General features: G+C 42.4%; 1 long non-coding RNA gene across 2 annotated transcripts in view; it reads left to right on the top strand.

The window, feature by feature from the left end:
* The first annotated feature begins 7,959 nt into the window (after positions 1-7,959).
* Positions 7,960-24,163, top strand: part of LOC143984480 (uncharacterized) — a 183,685-nt gene continuing 167,481 nt past the window's right edge. The window contains exon 1 of one of the 2 annotated variants that reach the window (XR_013274879.1): positions 7,960-8,086. This is a non-coding gene — a long non-coding RNA (uncharacterized LOC143984480). Of the gene's footprint in view, positions 8,087-16,522; positions 16,699-24,163 lie in introns of those variants that run through there. The other variant, XR_013274878.1, reaches the window with a different exon arrangement.

Genomic DNA, 24,163 nt, shown 5'->3' with positions numbered 1-24,163 from the left:
AGCAATAAAAACTTGACAGGTTCTAACCCTACCCTTATAAATCCCAAATCAAAAAATTGCTTTGAATTCATTCTAACCACTTTCTGCCTGGCCATGGTACATTTACTGTGGCAGGGTGGTAGGGGCAGGTTGAATCACGTACATGTATGTCACCACCAGACTCAGCAGATTGTGGCTTCAGCAACAGGTTTTTGCGTCTCCCATAGAGGGTTTGCCCAGGCCAAGGCTCTCTCAGAAAGCAAAGATATCACAAAACCTACTTTACTTCTGTCTATGGGAAACGCCTGGGGCAGCATCCCAAAGTATATCTCAACCTGGTTGAGAAACCCTCTGCATTGGACTGGATGGCCCCCAAATCGCTGGGGAAGCGGAGCGGGACCAGACATACCTCTTATTGAGGTAATACCTGAGGCAGGTGCCTGCACAGAGACTTGAGCAACAGCAGGGATGGCCTGCAACACAGGTTGTACCAGAGCAGCCACAGTGGGAGATTACAGGTGAGCCGTGCGACTCAGGAGCGTTTGTAACGCCATGGTAAACTGATCCATGTGGTGATCCTGCTCATCCAATCTGGAAAAAATATTACCAACAAGTGAATTGATGTATCTTCTGAATTCATGGCTTACTATCAGAAACCATGAAATCAGAAGGAGACAGAAGTACAGTTAAATCACACTTGTTTAATAATAAAAGTAAATAGAACAAACGTAGTCAAAACATAGCCAAAGTTTGGTAACCGGAACGGATAGTCAGCCAAGCTAGAAAGTCATGGATCAGTGTAGTGGAACAGAAAGCAGGATCTGGAGCCAGAAGGGGTGTCACCCAAGCATGTATTTAAACAGGAATGCAGGAGATAGTCTTTGTGATGTTGACCAAGGCAAAGGCAGAGATCCTCTGGGCTGGACAGCTTAAGGAGATAGACGGTTTAGGAGATATTTACTAAAAGACAGTCACCGCTGTCTGCGGCACATGCCCCGTAGACAGCGGTGCGCAGGCACACTATCGCTGTTAGCAGCATGCTGCTGCTAATGGCGATATGCCGTTAGTGTTGGCTCCCGTGCGCATGCGTGGGAGTGACGGCATTGCTGCTCCGTCGCTGTGAGTGCCCGGAGCAGCGATACCTGGAAGAAGATGGACACTCCGTACTACAGGGGACATCGGTGACATTGCAGGCTCCTGTGTCAGGTAAGTGACACATAATGGGCTACTATTCGATGCATAGTAGCCCATTATGCTTCACCTTGGCAGGGAGACAAAGAGGAAGTAAACCCCATCAGGGTTTACTTCCTCTAAAAAAAATACCAATTCAGGCGCCTGGTGCCCGAAAAGGGGTCGGGCACCTGAATAGGGGGTGGCAGCAGTGGCCAAAGATAGATTCATGCAATGCATGAATCTATCTATTGGTGAAAGAGGGTGTGGCAGGAAAGAGGGGGCAGTGCTTATGTACCCTTATGGACACACTGCCACTGGGCTGCACAGTTAGCAAAGTGAACACTGGTAAGTTGCACTTGTGTTCACATGAAACATCCAAACCAGTGCTACAAGAATTTCTGTAATTTTTATCACCTTCACACAAAACGGTATGATTAGTTCTGGTTTTAGGTGCTGAAAGCGGTACAATTATTTTGCATGGAAATTTGGCGTTTTATATTGTAGTCCTGTAATTCTTAGGAATAACTCTCTTAAATCTGTTCAAACCAGAGTCTAGCAGACATCCCGGGTATGATAAAGTTTATAATATAATAAATAATAATAAAAATTATTCAATAATGTAATCAAATCCAAAAACACTGAAATTTGCTCATTTACAGAATTGTCGCTGTTATTAGATTTAGTGTTTGATGACGAATTTCCCCACAAATCGCAATCGCTCAATTCTGCAAGTGATTCTAATTTATTATCGCTGTTTTCTAGTTGGTCTAAAATCACTTTTGACATAAAGGGACAGTTTTTTGGTTGCTATGGACAATCTCCAAATTCCAGGCAGAAAAAACTGTATTTATAATATAAAAGTGCACCAGGGCACTGGACAGACCACTAGGGACAAAGGGGGTGTGTAATTTTACAGTACTGTGTGTGTTTTGTGTGTTTTTACTTTTTTGAATTTGGTGCCGATCTCCGCTCCCGTGCGCCACAACGTCGCAGGGAACGGAGCTCGGTGACATTCAGGCACTGTGTGAATCGAGAGGAGGACAGCTCGATCACACAGCGTGGAGGACATCGCTGGATCCAGGGGACAAGGTAAGTAACTTCTCCCTGTATCCAGCGATGCGATCCCGAGTCTGGCTCGGGGTTACCACTTATGATAGTAAAATCCCAACCCAAGCCAGACTCGGGATTACCGCCAGGGAGGTTAACATGAACACAGGTTTACGTTATTTATTAACATTCGCTTTGCAAAGTGAACACCCTGTACTCTTTTAGGTCATATTCAGATCTCTCTTTTTCTGAGCATTGCAGGAATGTGTGTGTTTCCACAATGCACAATAATGAAATGTGCACATTACAGTGCCATGCAGTGTCAATGGCACCCCAATGCACCTCCAGCACACATGCATTGCAGTCTATGACACACAGTGGATCACTACTGCATATTGTGGTGTACGGTTCTGGACAAAAATGGTGCATATACAAATTTTTTGGTCTGTTTTGGTGAGTTGGCAATGATCAAATATTGAGGGGGTAGGGGTCAGGACAGAGGCATATTTTCACTAACATAAGAGGAATCAGTATAAGTGACATATCCTACTGACTGTAAGTTATGTCCCTTGTGCTGATTTTTCTGTTTATGACTTTGACTGCACTTAGCCCTTAAAGGTGAAGTGCGTATTACACAGGATGCACATACTCTAACAAAAGCATCATAGACTACTTTAAAAATAGGGATTTGTAGATTATCCGCTAGAAAGAGCTCTAACCCCCTCAGTGTAATTCCTATGCCTCTCTAATAACTTCTTAAAGAAATAGAGACTGTTTAACTTGCAAAGTGCACTTACAGTGCCTTGCAAAAGTATTCACCCCCTTGGTTTTTTACCTATTTTGTTACATTACAGCTTTTAGTTTAATGTTTTTTTTAATCGGAATTATATGTGATGGATGAGAACACAATAGTCTAAGTTGTCGAAGTAAAATTAGAAAAATATATACACAAAACTATTTTTCAGAAATAAAAAACTGATAATTGGCATGTGCGTATGTATTCATCCCCTTTGTTATGAAGCCAATAAAAAGCTCTGGTGCAACCAATTACCTTCAGAAGTCACATAATTAGTGAAACAATGTCCACCTGTGTGCAATCTAAGTGTCACATGATCTGTCATTACATTTACATTTTTGAAAGGCCCCAGAGGCTGCAACACCTAAGCAAGAAGCACCACTAGCCAAACACTGCCATGAAGACCAAGGAACTATCCAAACAAGTAAGGGACAATATTGTTGAGAAGTACAAGTTAGGGTTAGGTTATAAAAAATATCCAAATCTTTGATGATCTCTAGGAACACCATCAAATCTATCATAGCCAAATGGAAAGAACATTGCACAACAGCAAACCTGCCAATAGACGGCCGCACACCAAAACTCACAGACCGGGTAAGGAGGGCATTAATCAGAGAGGCAGCACAGAGACCTAAGGTAACCCTAGAGGAGCTGCAGGGTTCCACAGCAGAGACTGGAGTATCTGTACAAAAGATGGCAACAAGCCTTACGCTCCATAGAGTTGGGCTTTATGGTAGAGTGCCCAGAAGAAAGCCATTACTTTCAACAAAAAACAAAATGGCTCGTTTTGAGTTTGTGAAAAGGCATGTGGGAGACTCCCAAAATGTATGGAGGAATGTGCTCTGGTCTGATGTGACTAAAATTGAACTTTTTGGTCATCGAAAAAAAACGCTATGTCTGGCGCAAATCCAACACATCACATCACCTAAAGAACACCATCCCCACAGTGAAACATGATGATGGCAGCATCATGCTGTGGGGGTGTTTTTCAGCAGTCGAGACTGGGAAACTGGTCAAAGTTAAGTGAAAGATGGATGGTGGTAAATACAGGGATATTCTTCAGTAAAACTCATACCACTCTGTGTGGAATTTGAGGCTAGGATGGAGGTTCACCTTCCAGCAGGACAATGACCCCAAACACACTGCTAGAGCAACACTTGAGTGGTTTAAGGGGAAACATGTAAATGTCCTGGATTAGCCTAGTCAAAGCCCAGACCTCAATCCAATAGAAAATCTGTGGTCAGACTTAAAGATTGCTGTTCACAAGCGCAAACCATCCAACTTAAAGGAGCTAGAGCAGTTTTGCAAGGAGGAATGGGCAAAAATTCCAGTGGTAAGATGTGGCAAGCTCATAGAGACTTATCCAAGGGGGGGGGGGGGGGGTAAATAGTTATGGACATTAACTTTTTCTGTTATTTTGTCCTATTTGTTGTTTGATTCACAAAAAAAAAAAAAAAATCTTCAAAATTGTGGGCATGTTCTGTAAATGAAATTATGCATCATATCATTCTGTTTTTATTGGAACAAGTGTTTCCATTGGAAGATTTCTCATCAAGTCTTGTTCTGATGGCAACTCTAAAATATTGAATTTCTCATCACTTTCTGCCTCAGTGACAATGGTCACTGGGACTAATAGAAGGGGGAGATTCCCCAGTGGCAACACAGTCAGCAATAAAAACTTGACAGGTTCTAACCCTACCCTTATAAATCCCAAATCAAAAAATTGCTTTGAATTCATTCTAACCACTTTCTGCCTGGCCATGGTACATTTACTGTGGCAGGGTGGTAGGGGCAGGTTGAATCACGTACATGTATGTCACCACCAGACTCAGCAGATTGTGGCTTCAGCAACAGGTTTTTGCGTCTCCCATAGAGGGTTTGCCCAGGCCAAGGCTCTCTCAGAAAGCAAAGATATCACAAAACCTACTTTACTTCTGTCTATGGGAAACGCCTGGGGCAGCATCCCAAAGTATATCTCAACCTGGTTGAGAAACCCTCTGCATTGGACTGGATGGCCCCCAAATCGCTGGGGAAGCGGAGCGGGACCAGACATACCTCTTATTGAGGTAATACCTGAGGCAGGTGCCTGCACAGAGACTTGAGCAACAGCAGGGATGGCCTGCAACACAGGTTGTACCAGAGCAGCCACAGTGGGAGATTACAGGTGAGCCGTGCGACTCAGGAGCGTTTGTAACGCCATGGTAAACTGATCCATGTGGTGATCCTGCTCATCCAATCTGGAAAAAATATTACCAACAAGTGAATTGATGTATCTTCTGAATTCATGGCTTACTATCAGAAACCATGAAATCAGAAGGAGACAGAAGTACAGTTAAATCACACTTGTTTAATAATAAAAGTAAATAGAACAAACGTAGTCAAAACATAGCCAAAGTTTGGTAACCGGAACGGATAGTCAGCCAAGCTAGAAAGTCATGGATCAGTGTAGTGGAACAGAAAGCAGGATCTGGAGCCAGAAGGGGTGTCACCCAAGCATGTATTTAAACAGGAATGCAGGAGATAGTCTTTGTGATGTTGACCAAGGCAAAGGCAGAGATCCTCTGGGCTGGACAGCTTAAGGAGATAGACGGTTTAGGAGATATTTACTAAAAGACAGTCACCGCTGTCTGCGGCACATGCCCCGTAGACAGCGGTGCGCAGGCACACTATCGCTGTTAGCAGCATGCTGCTGCTAATGGCGATATGCCGTTAGTGTTGGCTCCCGTGCGCATGCGTGGGAGTGACGGCATTGCTGCTCCGTCGCTGTGAGTGCCCGGAGCAGCGATACCTGGAAGAAGATGGACACTCCGTACTACAGGGGACATCGGTGACATTGCAGGCTCCTGTGTCAGGTAAGTGACACATAATGGGCTACTATTCGATGCATAGTAGCCCATTATGCTTCACCTTGGCAGGGAGACAAAGAGGAAGTAAACCCCATCAGGGTTTACTTCCTCTTTAAATCACCAGTATTAGTTTTGCTTCAGTGGTTACTGGCGCTGGTGCTAAGTATGAAAGTGGAGCTTCTGGGGTGAAGTCGCATAGACACATGTACCAAACATAGTCACATACAGTCATTCATTTGTATTGACAGCTTATGAGGCATGTTCTGCTCCCCAGGAGCTGGAAAGCACTGGGAACTTTAAACCTCAACACAAAGGAGCTGGTACACATCTGTATAAAGAAGGTATGTGCAAAAGTGATCCTGAAAGTATTTGAAGATATGTTTTCTAAGACTGATGCAAGTGAGCACATGCCACTTTGTCACCACTTGTCACTGTAGGAGCATATTATTGGAAGCCTTTGCTATTCAAGAAGCTTGTCTTTGGAGAAACTAATTATTGGAGAAACCTGTTATTGGAGGAGCTTTTTACTGGGGCAGCCTAATATTGGAGGAGCGCATTATTGGAGAAGCTTGTTTTTGGGTGAGCTTGTTATTGGCGAAGCCTACCATTGGAGGAGCATAATACTGGAGCAGCCTGTTATTGGAGAAACTCATTATTGGAGTAGCTCATTGTTGGAGAAGCCTGTTGTTGGAGGAGTTTGTTATTGGGGAGCCCATTATTGGAGTAGCCTAATATTGGAGCAGCCTGATATTGGAGGAGCTCATTATTAGAAAAGCCTGTTATTGGAGGAGCTCATTATTAGAAAAGCCTGTTATTGGAGGAGCTCATTATTAGAAAAGCCTGTTATTGAAGGAGCTCATTATTAGAAAAGCCTGTTATTGGAGGAGCTCATTATTACAAAAGCCTGTTATTGGAGGAGCTTGTTATGGGGGGGGGGGGTTCCTATTATTGGAGGGGCGTAACACTGAAGCAACCTCATATTGGAGGAGCTCATTATTGCAGAAGCCTGTTATTGGAGGAGCTTGTTATCAGGGAGCATATTATTGAAGGAGCTTATTGCTGGAACAGCTCATTGTTTTAGAAGCTTTAACATTAATATTTAAGGAGCTTGTTGTTGGAAAAGCATGCTATGGGAGCAGCTCATTATCAGCAAAGTTTCTTATTGGTGAAGCTAATTATTAGAGGAGCTTGCTATTGGATGAGCTTATTAATAAAGAACCCTATTATCGAAGCTTGTTAATGGAAAAAGAATGCATCTCGGAGAGAGGTCCTGCATGCTGCTGTTGTATGGACCTTCAGTTTCCAGGGCAACTATAATTATAAAAAATGCACCATGATGCATTTAATACATGTTGATGAAATGCATGTTTTGAATTTTGTTGTGAGTGCAACCCAATGCTGGACTCTTACTAGCAACATAAAGCAGTATAATTCACCTAAAAAAATAAAAAATAAAATTAAAGTCAACCTGCCAACGACAGTTTATTTATAGGTGTTTATGGCAGGGATAGTGCTGCTAGGTTGTGTCAATCCATTTGATACTTTTTGTGATCAAAATCTAGTTCACAGTTTTTTTTTATATTGTCAGTGTATATAGCAAGAAGTTTTTCATACTAGGGATCCACATCCTGACAAGTGATCAGGTCCATCACTTCAGAGGAACTACACTTTCCAGCATGCTCTCTATGTTTCTACATTACAACATGTTGTCAAAGCTTGGAAACTCAGGAGCAATCGGTGCATCCAGAATGAGCTAAAACATCTTAATTGAAGCCTATAATTTACTTAGAGTAGACTATGACGCATTTACAGTGTACACTATTGGTATACTCAGGGCACCTATCAAACCATAAAAGAGACTCACACTGTATATATTATTATTACAGTCACTGCCATCAGAAACACATGTACCTTGCTTTCTCCTATTTATTCAGCAGTAATTGACCTGCTGAGTCCTGTGTTAAGAGGGAATGTAGCATCCATATTTGTGATTTAAATCCTGGTTTACAGCCAGCGCATTCTGTGCACTAAAACACTGAACAAACTGTGCACCAATAAAGAGCACCATAAAGCCACAGGGCATGCATTCATCTCCAGGTAGGCAGAGCAGCTAACGCCCTAATGCATTACCTGGGCTGCAGGAGGACCCAGGAAACACTGTGCACACAGCCTAATGAATGCTATACAATTGGATAAATGTCAGTCCCCTTATTTCTGGAGAGATGGCCAGGAGATAAGTAACCAGGTAAGTGGTCAGCGACTGGACCTGCAGAAACAGAGACAGTCTCATTGTATAGTGTGAGTGTGACATGAATTTATAGCATGGGTTCATACTGCTTACTTTGTAGAACAATCAGCTACTATAGAGTGAGGAATATAATTACAGAATACATATATGCAGCAAATAATATATATATATATATATATATATATATATATATATATATATATCTATATCTATATCTATCTATCTATATATATATATATATATATATATATATATATATATATATATATATATATATATATATATTATATCTATCTATATATATCTATATATATATAGATAGATAGATAGATAGATAGATAGATAGATAGATAGATATTTCTATATATATATTTAGTCAGGTATATTAGTATATTATACTTCTTGATTGCAAACTTCATTACATTGAAAAGTGCAGCAAATTTATATAATTATAATTAAAAATTTCAGATCTAGATAGAGATACACTGCAATCCAAAGGAGAAAGTGATTGGTTACAATTAGTTAAATAGTTTACTATTATTACTTAGAAATTAAATAACAGAAAACAATGACGTCACGCTGTACAATGAGGGCAGATTGGAGCAGATGGTGTCATAATAAGGAAAATGATTTAATTGTACATGGCTGAAATCGTTTTTTAGTATAATTGCAAACTGTTGCATGCTTGGGCTGATTTACCAAAGAAGTTAAGAATCTCACTGAAAACATGTGTGAATTGTCACTTCAATTGTCAAATCATGCGAAAAGCACATTGTGTTCACTATTGTGTGCACTCGACATACCCAATCATGTGCTAATGCTTTTCGTGGACAAGTGAAGTGAATATTTACACTTCTTTCAGGAAAGATTTTCAATTTATTTCCTAAATCAGCACCAATACGTGGCTGGAATAAATCGTATGAAAATAGTGAAAAATACAGCTTTGTCAGGACATTATTTTATAATGAGAAGAATGCCATATATTCACCAAAAGAGGAAATTATTTTATAACACTAGGATATATTATAATATTAAAAGGTAGTGTTATTTTATAGGACATAATTCTTTTGCAGTGAAGATTGTTAATACTGCAGAATCGAATGTGTGTGGGTGGTCACTTGTTTCAGTGAGGAGGAAGCCAGAGCTTGGAGGACTGAACCGATTTTTTTTTTAATAATTACAATAGTACAGAAAGGTATACAATAACTTTTTGGTAATTGTACATCAGCTGAATATATTGTGATGTAATAGAACATATCTTTCTATTACATAATTAAACCAATAAGGAAAAATGCCATATTATAATATATGAAGGGGGATTCACATTTCGGATGTGGTATAAACATTCGTATGACTAACTGGTCTATAATATACAATAATCTATTATGATATGTTTTGTAGATGGATACTTCTTCCGAATATTATAATAATAATTATTATTATTATTACATTTTAAAATACACTTAGGTAACACTTACTATTAGATTTTTCTTTTCATTTTTAAACACCTGTCGTAAACGTATATCGGTTTTATTATTTGTATGTGAGGCATTTTATGTGGCAATTATTTGCTTATCAACAGAGAAACGTTGTTTTATTATTACATGTCCTGTCCTGTATAACAAGACGACACAAAGGTAGATTGTCCCATGGTATATCTATAAAAAAATGTAAATTATTGGAGAATGTTTCTTAATATTTCTGTTTGTATTTGCATACGTTCTTTGTGATATTTATTTAAATTACTTAAATAATATATTACCGTATAGTTCCTATTTTGCTCACTTCTAGTAAAAAAAAAATTATTCATAATCACCGTATAACCAGCTAGGAAATCATTGCTGTATTAATAGTAACTGCAACAATCAATAAGTATATTAAATATATGACGATACAAAACAACGTGAAATAATATTAGAGACTTTCCAGGCAATCGAATCTACGTAAAAACGACAACACAGCATGTAGTTATTAATATGTGTGATCTAAAATCTAAATAACTGCATCATTATTGTCACCTAACATCGCATGTAGCATTTATAAGCAATTTGTATGCTGCTTATTAAATAACTGCGTTATTTATTAGTAATTCGTTTACTTATATATATTACTAACTATTTATTTACTCATTTACTATCCAATGTCTCATTCTTCCTGATTCATGGCTTTACACACGTGAAATAATGAATATATATATATATATATATATATATATATATATATATATATATATATATATATATATAAATCTATCTATCTATCTATCTATCTATCTATCTATCTATATATATATATATATATATATATTCAATACATATGTATATTCTCTCTCTCCCTTTATATATACATAGATAGATAGATAGATAGATAGATAGATAGATAGATAGACAGGTGAGACAAACAGCACTGCAGTAATCATCTAGTGCACACAATCAGGCCCTCCCAAAGGCCACATATAGATAAATAAATCTAGGATTGCTGCACTAAATTTATTAGGAAAAAACGAAGAAGAAATATACAAAAATTTAGAAAAATGGAATGGAACATTTTGCGTTTTTGTATATTTCTTCTCTTTTTCAATATATTTTAAGTGTAGCAATCCTGGACTAATTTCTGTCTCTCTCTCTTTATTATATATATATATATATATATATATATATATATATATATATATATATATATATATATATATGTGTGTGTGTGTGTGTGTGTGTTTTGCATGTTTTGCTAGTTACACGTTGGTATTGTTACAGTTGTATACAAATGATTTGTGCTGTTGTAAGGTAAGAGTCTAGATAATAAGGTTTAGTATAATTCAATATTGTCTGCAGTATTGCTGTAGAATGAATGGTCTGAAGTCTTTGAAGAATGCATTGAGCAGAACTAATGACAGGGAGTTTCACCCGTCCAGATCGATAAAGGTATCGATCATGGTTTTGCACGTCTACATAAATAATGTTTTCCTTTCCCACAGAAGAAGGCGGCTGTGTCCGGAGATGTGATCAGCAGGGCCGATCCTCTGTATAGCACAGCTCTGCCTGACCTTTATCCCAGCAATGTCACCCACCCTGCTACATACCGGCTAAACATGTGTCCGAGGGCCACAGAAAACCAAGATGACAGGTGACAACGGATAAGAATAATATGGAGATTACAATGTATTACTTTGAAAATAAAATGGAATTATCTCTGAAAGGGAAAATTAACTTCCAACCAACATGGATTGTGTAGCTGTGCCAAAATATACCGATTACTGAAAAGACACGTAGCAGTGGTGACCCCAACATCCAGAGAGGGAACACTGCTTCCTGGGGGGTCACAGAGCGCACACTCAGATTGTATGATTTTTCTAAATATGCAACTAGAGTAATGCCCTATTTCAGCAATCGCCCTGATTTCCTATGATTTATCCTTAGTCCCTGGAGATGTCCCGGGATTTTACTTTTCATCAACTATCTGTGCCACAAAATATCACTTTTATTACATGGTGCAATTCTCTCTATAATCAATTTCAATAAAAACTCTAACTGAACGATATTTACGTTCCTAAAGCTCTGTGCTTTATAAAAAAAATATCCACAAAAAACAGTTTTCCCCTTTTTTCATCTTTTGTTTCTCCCAAATGGTGCTGATCTCCTGCAGACTTTTTGCATTCACTTCTTGTCTACATGCATTCTAATAATGGTGGCATGGCATTGCTCAAGGCGAGTTTACTGATGGTGACCAAAGTGGACCAATGGCTACATTGTATTGAAATTGGAACATCATAGAAGCCCATGTGACAGGGTGACAACGCAGGAGCTCAACTGTGAATCAGGGATAGAATGGGAATCAGGAAACCTATAACTTGGAGTGCCCGAGGAAGACCCTTCATGGCAGGATCACCTATTATTATTTACATGAAAGCTGCAAATATGAATACATTGATAGGGAATATGAACATTACTTTTCAGATGAATATGACTTTTCCAATGTCATTAGCATGTTTCTTTTATTCACTGTTGGCAGTTATAAATTAGAATTATTTTCTTAATATATATATAAATAATAGCTTCTAACTTCAGCTTGTTAAATTAAGCTTTCAAAAAAACAAACAAAAGCTGGTTGGCTTCTAGGCAGAGCTACACCAGATTTTGTACTCCCCAGTTTTAGAAAATCAACCCCATATATGTTAAAGATTAAATTTCAGTTTTTGGGTGTAGACGTGCTTTAACACTTTTTATCTGAGTATATATATATCTATATCTATATCTATATCTATATCTATATATATATATATATATATATATATATATATATATATATATACAGTATGTGTGTGTGTGTGTATGTATTACAGTTTTTTGTTAACACAAAAAATGTACATATTGTACATTCATACCAGTTGCTGCTCTCAAATAGCTCACAATCCGATGCATACACACATACACACATTCATACATACACATACTAGCGCCAATTGAGGAGCCAATTTACCTACCAGCATGAAACAAGAAAAGCCGGGCCAGGTGAGTGAATCTCTGGTAATCTCCACACACACACTAGTAAGGTGGTAGGTAGCCCAGCTAGCATGTTGTGTAACATAAAGAAATAATTCCAGACGGCTACACTTACAAAAATCCTTTTATTGAAGCTTCATATGACAAGTGGTTGAGAGATGGAGCAGGGGACAAAGAGATAGACGCGTTTCACGCAAATGTTAGCGCTTAGTCAACTAAGCATTAACATTTGCACAAAACGTGTCTACCTCTTTGTCCCCTGCTCCATCTCTCAACCACTTGTCATATGAAGCTTCAATAAAAGGATTTTTGGAAGTGCGGCCGTCCGGAAATATTTCTTTATGTAACCTACCAGCATGTCTTTGAAGTGTGGGAGGAAAATCAGAGTACCCGGAAGAAACCCATGCAGGGCAGGCACAGGGAGAACATACAAACTCTATACAGGTAATGTCCTGGTGGCGGTGGAGATTTGAACTGAGGGCCCTAGTGCTACAAGGCAAAAGTGCTAGTCAGTAAGGAAGCCATCTATGTAAGAACCTCATGTGCTACCAGCAGTCTAAAATCAGGGAATCCTCATTGGTTCTCTCACTTTCTAATAAAAAGTCCAAAGGATACCCTAAACAGTTCACTTAAATAACGGTCTAGCGTACCTCCAGTCAGTAAATATTATTTTAGTGTTCTCTCTTAAGTAATTATTATTTGTACTTTTGACATGCACACATATTTTTGTCATTGTATGTCCATGTCCCCTTTCCTTAGTCATCCTTCTGTGCTAGACAAATGTGACTCCATCCTGTGTGTAGAAGAGTACCTGGGAAATTACTTCAGGTGCTGGTAGCCATGCAGGTTAGAGTTCTGTGTATACACTATGGTGTTTACAGTACACACAGAGAATTGATCCCTCTGAGTGGGCTACACTGACCGTCTGTTAGTAGACCACACACAGAGGGTACACACATCTGTCACTTGTAGGTCTATTACCAGTGAAGGGAACATGCTTCCAATACAGTGGTCTCCAAACTGCGGCTCGGGGATCAGATGTGGCCCTTTGCTTGCTTTTATCTGACCCTTTGTGCATTATTTTTCCACTGATACAAGACACTATTCTGCCAACTGACATTAACAATGGGGCACCATTTCTCCCACTGACATCAAGAATGGGACACTATTCCTCACAATGATACCAACGATGGGACACTATTCCTCACAATGATACCAACGATGGGACACTATTCCTCACAATGATACCAACGATGGGACACTATTCCTCACAATGATACCAACGATGGGACACTATTCCTCACAATGATACCAACGATGGGACACTATTCCTCACAATGATACCAACAATGGGGTACTATTCTTCACAATGATACCAACGATGGGTCACTATTCCTCACAATGATACCAACGAAGGGGCACTAGTCCTCCTCCAAAGACCCCTTTTACACTGGGGTGCTTTGCAAGTACTATAACGCTAAACATAGCGCCTGCAAAGAGCCCTGAAACAGCCATTGCTGTCTCTCCAATGTGAAAGCCCCGAGGGCTTTCACACTGGAGCGGTGCGCTGGCAGGACGCTAAAAAAATTCCAGCTAGCAGCATCTTTGGAGCAATGCCCATTGAAATTAATGGGGCAGCGCGGCTATCCCGCCAGCATAGCGCTGCTGCAGGAGAGCTTTACGGTGGTTTCAACCCTTTCTCGGAAGCTAGCGGGGGGGGCAGCCAAATAGCGGCGCAAAATTGATGGTTGGGCACCACTAAAAATAACGGCACTTTACCGGAGACGCACCCACCGCCCCAGTGTGAAAGGGGCCTAATACCAAATATGGTGATGTTTGCTCCCACTGATGAAAGCAACATTTCCACTCCAGCTGCCCCCCCCCCCCCCCAAAGTCTGAACAATAAACTGGCTCTTTGTTTCGAATGTTTGGAGACTCCTGTTCAAATCCATACTGTGCACCCCCACTGAATTGAAGACCTAGCACTGATAAGGATGCTGTGCCATGACAGCCCATTGGAACTATTTTAGTAAAGGAGTAGACAGAGGCTGTTTATTTAGCAAAGTGGCAATGCCAAATAAAGTGAACCCGTGTTTACTTTTAATACCCAATCATTTGTGAGGGAGATTAAAAATAGCAGAATTTTTGCTAGGACATGATTGGACGACTTCTTTAGTAAATCAACCCTGATATTTTATGCACGTACTTCCCAGGCAAGGGCAGCTGGAATTACACATTGGTCACCAATTACCGGTAAGCACATAAATAACAGTCACAGAAAACTGCACATGATTGTACCCAGTTTCATGAATTTAATACTCTCTTAAAGGTGTGTGTTTATTAGTCACTATATCAAAAGTCAGCAGTCTAGTTTCGGCCTTAAAGTTTCACCAAACCCACATCATAAAAAACTATCAGTAAATGTTGTATTACATGCTGTTCATACTCACTCAGTCACTATGAGACTTATTTTCTGAATTCTGCAAAAAACCTGGTTGATCCTGCTGTTCTCTATCTCCACATTCAGTTTATGTCCCCAATTCAGCTAGGGATTTTGCAGCTGTGGTGGCAACTTTGCACATGCTCAGATTTCAGACAGTTTCTATTCTGAGCATTTCCTCCCTATCACAGCTGAGCAGCCCATGTGACTATATAGTCACACATGTTGTCATATACACAGTGGTAAATGACAGCCCACTTCCTCCCTCCTCCTCCATGCCCACTAACTAGCTAAATAAAATGGGAATGGGATAGTACATGTAGATTATTGGTGACTTCACCTCCCTGTCATTCTAAGGCTCCATGCACACTGGCTTAAAAATTGCTACTTCTGCAGGAGTTTTGTGTTCTGCCTGTAGAAGCAGTGCAATGTTACCCTATGTGTTCATGCACATTAGGATGATTATTTTGAGCTCAGCATTCAGAGGCAGGAATTGGTATTTGATCACCACTGGGGTTTTTATTTTTGCTAAACAAACTAAAAATGTTTTGAAAAAAAAAAGTTTTTCTTTATTTCTGTTATAAAATTTTGTTTTCTCCTTCACTGATGGGCACTGATGGGGAGACACTGATATGTAGAACTGATGGGCACTGATGGGGGCACAGATAGGCTACACTGATATGCAGCACTGATGGGCACTGATAGGCAGCTCTGATAGGCGGCACTGATGGGCACCGATAGGCTTCATTGATGAGCACTAATAGGTGGCACTGATAGGCGGCACTGATGGGCACTGACAGGTGGCACTGATAGATGACACTGGATAGGCAGAACTGATGAAGAGCTACTGACAGGCATTACTGATTGGCATCTGAAGGGCACTGACAGGCATTACTGATGGGGCACTGATTGGCACTTTGATGGGCACTGACAGGCGTTCTTGATGGGGCACAGACTTACAGCTGTGGGCACAGATGGCATCTAATGGGGGCTGTGCAGATAATCAATGTGCCGATCGCTCTCCCTGTCAGCGTAATATGTCAACCTGGAGTTGTTCTGTATACAGAGTGTATACTGACCACCCCTCAGAAACATAATTTCCTGCTTGTTTGGTTGGCGCACCAATTTTCCCACAAGTCAGATTTCAGGCATCCCCTGCAACAGAAATGTCATTTTTGGTGACATACTCCCTGTAGGAACACGTCTACAGGGATGCAGGCCCAGCAAATTCCCTCATTAGTGCTCTGCAGGTGCACTCTTGATAGATAATTATGAAACACTCCCATTAGACCCACTCACCACAGAGGCACAGAGGAACATACAGGGATTATTTCAGAATAATAAAAGGTAGGAATCTGCAACAAAGTTTGTTATAATCCTCGCCATGTACATAGATCACCCAGGGGGAATGTTTTTTTCTCAACAAATGTGGAGTTACGCTTTAAACTTACCTTATCCCTCACTCTCACAGGCTCCTCTTCTCTGTGCGACCAGACCCCGGAAGCCACTTTCTCTTCTGAGCTTTCTGTGTCCGCCACACTCTGATGTCATCATGTATGATGTAGGAGAAGCAGCCCTGCATTGTAAGTGAGGATGCCAAGGGCCTGCCCACAATCCAGAGCGATGGAGGGAAGGGGAGAGCACCTGCTGCCATGGGAGTGAGGGACAAGGTAAGGGAAAGTATATTTTAATGGTCCCCTTAGGGAAAAAACTCCCAAAAACAAGCATTTAATCCTTGCAGTGTGGGTCGTCTTTTGAGTTCCTTGGAGTTCAGTATTAAGCCTACCCAGAATCCCCTTTGGTTTGGGAACATTCATGTCCTGTATTCTCAAACATAAAGCATTTACAACAGACACTGAGAATAAAGTTCTAAGTGGTTAGTTAAGTTCAGCTGGATTTCTTCTGTAAGCTTAAAGATGTTTTGCTGCTTATCCAAGTAACTTCATTAGTTAGAATTTTCTGGCAGACTAGGTCCGACGGTCTTCCCTACGGACTTTCGGTGGAGTTCCGACAGACTTCTGAAATAAAGGACTTGTCCACACACGAACAGACTTATGCCCTGTACACACGGTTGGACATTCCGACCACAAAATCCGTCAGGAGTAAACGGACTCCGCTGACCGTTTACACTCGACTGCCCTCTAATCCGATTTTCCTAGATGGAGTAGGAGGGATCCCCTTCCATTTTCTTTTCTTTATCAGACCTGTTTCCCGACAGGTGGTAGGAGCAAGTGAATGGACCGACCGTTCAGGTCCGCCTGAAAAATTGACAGGCGGACTTAATTGGGCACCCTTTGTGTGACAGGTGCCTTACAGATTCCACAAACTATAAAATTTTGTTGAGCAAGGATGGCCACACACTGATTGAAATGTGTCTAATTCCTGCCGATCCAGCCAAATTTTGATCAGTGCATAGCCAGCCTAACTGAAAAGATACAGTATCTCATAAAAGTGAGTACATCCCTCACATTTTTGTAAATATTTCTTTGTATCTTTTCATGTGATAACACTGAAGAAATGACACTTCACTACAATGTAGTTAGTGTACAGCTTGTATAACAGTGTAAATTTGCTGTCCCCTCAAAATAACTCAACACACAGCCATCAACCTCCCTAGCGGTATTATTATGTCAGATGTATGAGTGCTGCCAGCATTGCTGCAGAGGTTGAAGGGGTAGGGGGTCAGCCTGTCAGTGCTCAGACCATATACCGCACACTGCATCAAATTGTTCTCTTCTAAAGATGATGCAAGAAAGCCTGCAAACAGTTTGTTGAAGACAAGCAGACTAAGGACATGGATTACTGGAACCATGTCCTGTGGTCTGATGAAACCAAGATAAACGTATTTGGTTCAGATAGTGTCAAGTGTGTGGTGGCAACCAGGTGAGGGGTACAAAGGTAAGTGTGTCTTGCCTACAGTCAAGCATGGTGGTGGGAGTGTCATGGTCTGGTGCTGCATGAGTACTGCCGGCACTGGAGAGGTACAGTTCATTGAGGGAACCATGAATGCCAACATGTACTGTGACATACTGAAGCAGAGCATGATCCCCTCCCTTTAGAGACTGGGCCACAAGGCAGTATTCCAAATGATAACAACCCCAAACACACCTCCAAGATGACCACTGCCTTGATAAACAAGCTGAGGGTAAAGGTGATGGACTGGACAGGCATGTCTCCAGACCTGTGAAGCTCTGGTGAACTCCATGGCCAAGAGGGTTAAGGCAGTGCTGGAAAATAATGATGGCCACACAAAATATTGACACTTTGAGCCCAATTTGGACATTTTCACTTAGGGGTGTACTCACTTTTGTTATTTTATTTCCTTAACCCTCTTGGGTATAGAGTTCACCAGAGCTTCGTATGTTGCCACTGGAGTCCTCTTCCACTCCTCCACGACGACATCACGGAGCTGGTGGATGTTAGAAACCTTGCGCTCCTCCACCTTCCATTTGAGGATGCTCCACAGATGCTCAATAGGGTTTACGTCTGGAGACATGCTTGGCCAGTTCATCACCTTTACCCTCAACTTCTTTAGCAAGGCAGTGGTAATTTTGGAGGTGTATTTGGGGTCAATAATATGTTGGAATACTGTCCTGCGGCCCAGTCTCTGAAGACTGGGGGGGGGTCATGCTCTGCTTCAGTATGTCACAGTACATGTTGGCATTCATGGTTCCCTCAATGAACTGTAGCTCTCCAGTGTCTGCAGCACTCATGCAGCCCCAGACCGCGACACTCCCACCACCATGCTTGATTGTAGGCAAAACAAATTTGTCTTTGTACTCCTCACCATGTTGCCACCACACACACTTGACACCATCTGAACCAAATACGTTTATTTTGGTCTCATCAGACCACAGGATATGGTTCCAGTAATCCATGTCCTTAGTCTGCTTGTCTTCAGAAAACTGTTCGTCGGCTTTCTTGTGCATCATCTTTAGAAGAGGCTTCTTTCTGGGATGACAGCCATGCAGACAAATTTGATGCAGTGTGTGGCATATGGTCTGAGCACTGACAGGCTGACCCTTCACACCTTCAACCTCTGCAGCAATGCTGGCAGCACTCATATGTCTATTTCCCAAAGACAACCTATGGATATGACGCTGAGCAAGTGCACTCAACTCCTTTGTTCGATCATGGCGAGTCCTGTTATAAGTGGACCCTGTGCTAAACCGCTGTATGGTCTTGGCCACAGTGCTGCAACTTAGTTTCAGGGTCTTGGCAATCTTCTTATAGCCTAGGCCATCTTTATGTAGAGCAACAATTCTTTTTTTCAGATCCTCAGAGAGTTCTTTGCCATGAGGTGCCATGTTGAACTTTCAGTGACCAATATGAGAGAGTGAGAGCGATAACCCCACATTTAACATACTCCATACTACATATGGCTGTGTGTTGAGCTATTTTGAGGGGTCAACAAATTTACACAGTTTTATAAAAGCTGTACACTCACTACTTTACATCGTAGCAAAGTGTAATTTCTTCAGTGTTGTCACATGAAAAGATATAATAAAATATTTTAAAAATGTTAAGGGTGCAGTGGCGGCCCATGCATTGTGGGTGCATGGGCACCGCCCCCCCCACCCCTGTTGCCGCCTCCCTATGCCCCTTTCAGGGCTCTGAATGCATGGACTCATATGGCGGAGGCAGGAGGGGGTGTATTTTTGATGGGTACAGTGGCAGTGTTTAATGGGCACAGTGGCAGCGTTTGATGGTACAGTGGAAGCGTTTGGGCACAGTGGCAGCATTTGATGGCACAGTGGCAGCTTTTAATGGGCTCAGTGGCTGCATTTGGGGGTACAGTGGCAGCATTTGATGGCACAGTGGCTGCAATTGATGATTTTTTTTCAAAAATTTTGCGCCCCCCCCAAAAAGTTTGAGCACCAGCCGCCATACTGTATATATATATATATATATATATATATATATATATATATATATATATATATATATACATATATACATATATACATATTTATGGTCAAAGCCCTCCGTCCTCAAAGATATGGAAGGAAAACATAAACAAACCACATGATGAACAACATAAAATAGACCTGAAGTGTGCCCTGGTCTGCGGTAAGGTAAACCCAGGTGAGCTGGGCAGTGGAGCCCTGTGCTACTGGGCGGTATGCTAAGAGAAGGGCGCATACCTGAAGAAAGTAATGGATGTTTCTGTAGAGAAACATGTTTTTTGAGAGTGCTGTGAGAAAGGGAAATGGGTGGGAGGGTACCGCGCACTGGAACCGACACTGAGTGGTATGGGAGGTCTGGTTATATACTCTCCGGGCTCCTCCCATAATTACGGGCCACCATACTGGCCCTCTTATTTATGGTCAAAGCCCTCCGTCCTCAAAGATATGGAAGGAAAACAAAAACACACCACTTGACGAACAACATAAAATAGACCTGAAGTGTGCCCTGGTCTGCGGTAAAGGTAAACCCAGGTGAGCTGGGCAGTGAGCCCTGTGCTACTGGGCGGTATGCTAAGAGAAGGGCGCAAAAGACTTGATTTAGGGACAAAGTAGTTTATTATGGCAAGACAATATGATTAGAGAGCAAGGCCGCAGAAGGCTTGAGACATTTCGGACTGTGGGTCGGGAATGTACCGAGCGAAGCTGGTGGATTTCCATCTTCCCAACTTCCTGATCACGTGTACTGGAACTCCGTTGCGTGAGGCTGCTGATGCTGCTCCAATGCGGAAAGAATGTCCTGAATAACGAGCAGGGTCAAGGCCTATATTGCGTAGGAGGATCTTGACGTGACTGATAAACTGATTACAGCTAAGAGGTCTAACTGGAAATGGTAATAACGGGCTGTCGGGTGATGGATCGGATAAGTGCACTAGTAATTGGTCCAAGACGGCCACGGGGCACCAGGTATTGAAGGTTTTGAAAAACTTGATGTCCGTCCCTGGGCACACCTGTTGTGTTTTAGACACCTCTAGATGTAGGATGAAGAAGGTTTGGTGGCGAGTGAGGTGCCGTCTGCATAGCGTCTTACAGCGGGAGCTGGTGACTGTAAATTTGCTGGGGTGCAGAAAACCGTAGAAGGCTAGGTAAATGGCTGCTTTAATGACCAGGCTAGGAAAGGGGCCAAAAGGGGAACGAGAGAGGATGAGCGATATCTCACGTAAGATGGCGCCGGTTACGGGAAGACGTTAGCTGCTGATTTGCGGCTGTTGTTTGAGAATACCGCGCAGAATTGTCTTGACTGCGTGAGCGGTGAATAAGGACGGCTTGGTGGGGTCTTGCAAAGAAATAAAGTGTTGGATGCCAGCCAGATAGAGTCTGATAGTGTTGTGAGCCAAAGTCATCTGCGTGTGGCAGTATGAAATGAAAGCGAGGATATGATGGAGATCACCTGGGCTTGCCCCGGGAAAGGCCGCTAGGAATCTGTTGTACATTTTCCAGGCAGCACGATAGGCCTTGATCGTGTTGTGAGACAACGAAAGGTTAATGAGCTTGGTAGCGTTGGGCAGGTATGGATTCAATGCAGTGTTAGCTGAGACCAGTGTGGGATAGTAGTCATGATTGGGTCGGCTCCAGGTTCCTGTGAAAAGAACGATTCGAATTTAAGGCGGGACAAGGCATCAGCTAAGGTATTACATTTGCCTGGGATGTGGATGCAGAGAAGATTAAATTGGTGCTGAAGGGACAATTGTACTAGCCTGCGTAGAAATGACATTATGGCCAATGACTTGGAACGGCCTTTGTTTATGATGTTGGCTGTGGCTTGATTGTCTGTAATGACAGTAACTGTCTGTCCCGCCCAGCTACTGCCCCAGGCTTGCGCTGCAGCCACTATAGGATATAGCTCGAATAATGAGGATGATAGACTGAATCCGGGGATTGCGAAAATTTCTGGCGCCATGGGCCTGCGAACCAGTGACGGTCAAAAATCGCTGCAAAGCCTGTGGAGGCTGCAGCATCTGTGATTATCTGGGGTGAAGAGGGGGATACTGATGGGATAAACATTGAGATGCCGTTCCAATTTGCTAAGAAATCGTCCCACATGTTGACGATCATGCTGCTCGATCTAGCCTGAAGACATGGTCGGGGTCTTGGACTTGAGAAAGAAATACCAAGAGACGGGAGACGAAAGATCGACCCTGGGGGATAATCCTTACTGCAAAGTTGAGCATCCCGAGCCATGACTGAAGTTGCCTCTTGGTGCACCTTTGGGTAACCGTAAAGGTATGAATGACCTCCCTGATGCGGGTTAGTTTGTCGAGAGGTAAGCTAGCCTGCATGGCTTGAGTGTCGAGCATGATATCCAAGAAGGTGATGCGTTGTGCAGGGCCTTCCACCTTCTTCTCTGCTATGGGTATATTGAGTTTGGCAAAAACTTCCCTAAGGCTATTTAGATCTACTGGAGGTTCTCCAGGTTTCTCAATAAGCAGAAAGTCGTCCAAGTAGTAAATCACTTTCTGACAGGACACGTGGTGTGAAAGAATCTAGGACAGGCACTGGGCGAATGTGTCGAAAAGCCACGGACTGCTTTTGGAGCCGAAGGTTAACTTTGTGGTGAAATAGTACTGGTCCTTCCATTTGACACCATGCCATTGCCATAGGCATGGATGAATCGGTAGTAACTTAAAAGCGTCCACGATGTCGGCCATGGACAGCCAGGCGCCAGCTCCTAAGCTGAGGATGGTTTGGATGGCAAGGTCTACAGAACAATATTTGAGGACGATTTCCTCTGAGGGTATAAGGGAATTTAAACTAGGTATGTGAGAAAAATGAGGTGCGGACAAATCATAGACTAAACAAAGCTTATTAGAGAACTTTCCTTTCACAAGCCCGATAGGGCTGACTCTCCAAACAGAAAAAGGTGGGTGTGAGAGGGGAGCCAATCATGTATCCCAAGTTCATTTTGCAGCAAGGTGCTGATTGCTTCCTCGCCTGTGGCTGCTGACAGTAGATTTCTGCATTCATGGGTGGTGTCTGGAAGAGTGATAAACCCCGTGTGGAAACCTACGGTGAATCCTTGCACTAGGAAGGCTGCTAGTGAGGGTGACGGGTGTGAAAGAAGGTAGAAGTGCAGCCAACCGATGTGTATGCGGCTTAGTCATGTGTGGTTAGGTTTTTTGATCCCACAGGCGTGTCTGGGATGAGCTTGGTGGCAAGCGAGGCAGACATGGAGGAGTCTACATTGAGGGAAATTGCAACCCCCGATGTTGAAGTTGTTACAAATTTGTGCCCCTCCTAGCGTTTTAATGGGTCGACCTAACTTGTCTTCTTGGGGGCGCTGTGTAATTGCTCCTGATCTCTGAGCTGTATTTGACAAGGGGGGAAAGTACGGAGGGCGTCTGCCCTCGTTTTCCGAACACCAGGTAGCTGTGTGGGTGGCCGACTGGCAGTTGGTGCACAGCGGGGAGCGTAGACCAGCGAAATGGCGACATAATAGTTCTGTATCGACTGTGCTCTGGTCGGTAGCCATCTGGAACTGGCTGAGCCTGGCAGCTGCTTTGGCTGAAAAAGAGCGGTGGTAGTCGTAAAACGCGCTACCTCCATACCTATAACTTGGATCCGTCACTGCGTGTAAATACAGATCTAGTTCTTCCCTCTTGTTGGGGTTGAGGGAGCAAATTATATCTCTGACCATGCCGAAGGTGAGCACAAAGTGACTGTGAGCTTGCATGCGAGCCTATGGTCTTTTGCTTTCAGGACGACGGAGACATCCCCCCATGTATAGGCTTTGTTCTCCGCTGTGTCGTGCACTGAAATAAGGAGGGATGCGAGATTGACGCCCCGGCTATCTAGGATGTCCTTCCTAATGCTAGCTGGGATGAGATGTGCCGGGAAGAAGGTGGAGCTGTACTGGAGCGTACCTAAAGGTGTCGGCATGGGGGTGGAAGTGGCGGGTGTAGGTGGTGTGGGGACCACTTGTCATACTTCCAGAGACTCTACTCTAGTCTGAACATCGGAGACTGTCGATGAAAGTGAAGCCACTAAGGAGTGCAGCTGAGCAACTGCTGACGCGATGGAGTGTAGGGACGCCTGAGAGTCTGGTGGGGCTGGCGTAGATGGTGGAAATAGTAACTTGAAAAGTTCAGCTTTTCTTGCTGTAGCCGGGTAGGGAATATCCCTATGTCGCAGCTCTGCTGTGAGTTTCGGGATGGTCCAGGCTCTGTAGAGCTGC

Source organism: Lithobates pipiens, unplaced genomic scaffold (assembly GCF_037356315.1).
Source record: "Lithobates pipiens isolate NorthernLeopardFrog02 unplaced genomic scaffold, aLitPip1_a1.2 Scaffold_16, whole genome shotgun sequence".
Classification (NCBI taxonomy): Eukaryota; Metazoa; Chordata; class Amphibia; order Anura; family Ranidae; genus Lithobates; species Lithobates pipiens.
Note: the sequence above shows the minus strand (reverse complement) of the source record. Positions and strands in the feature narration are given on the sequence as shown.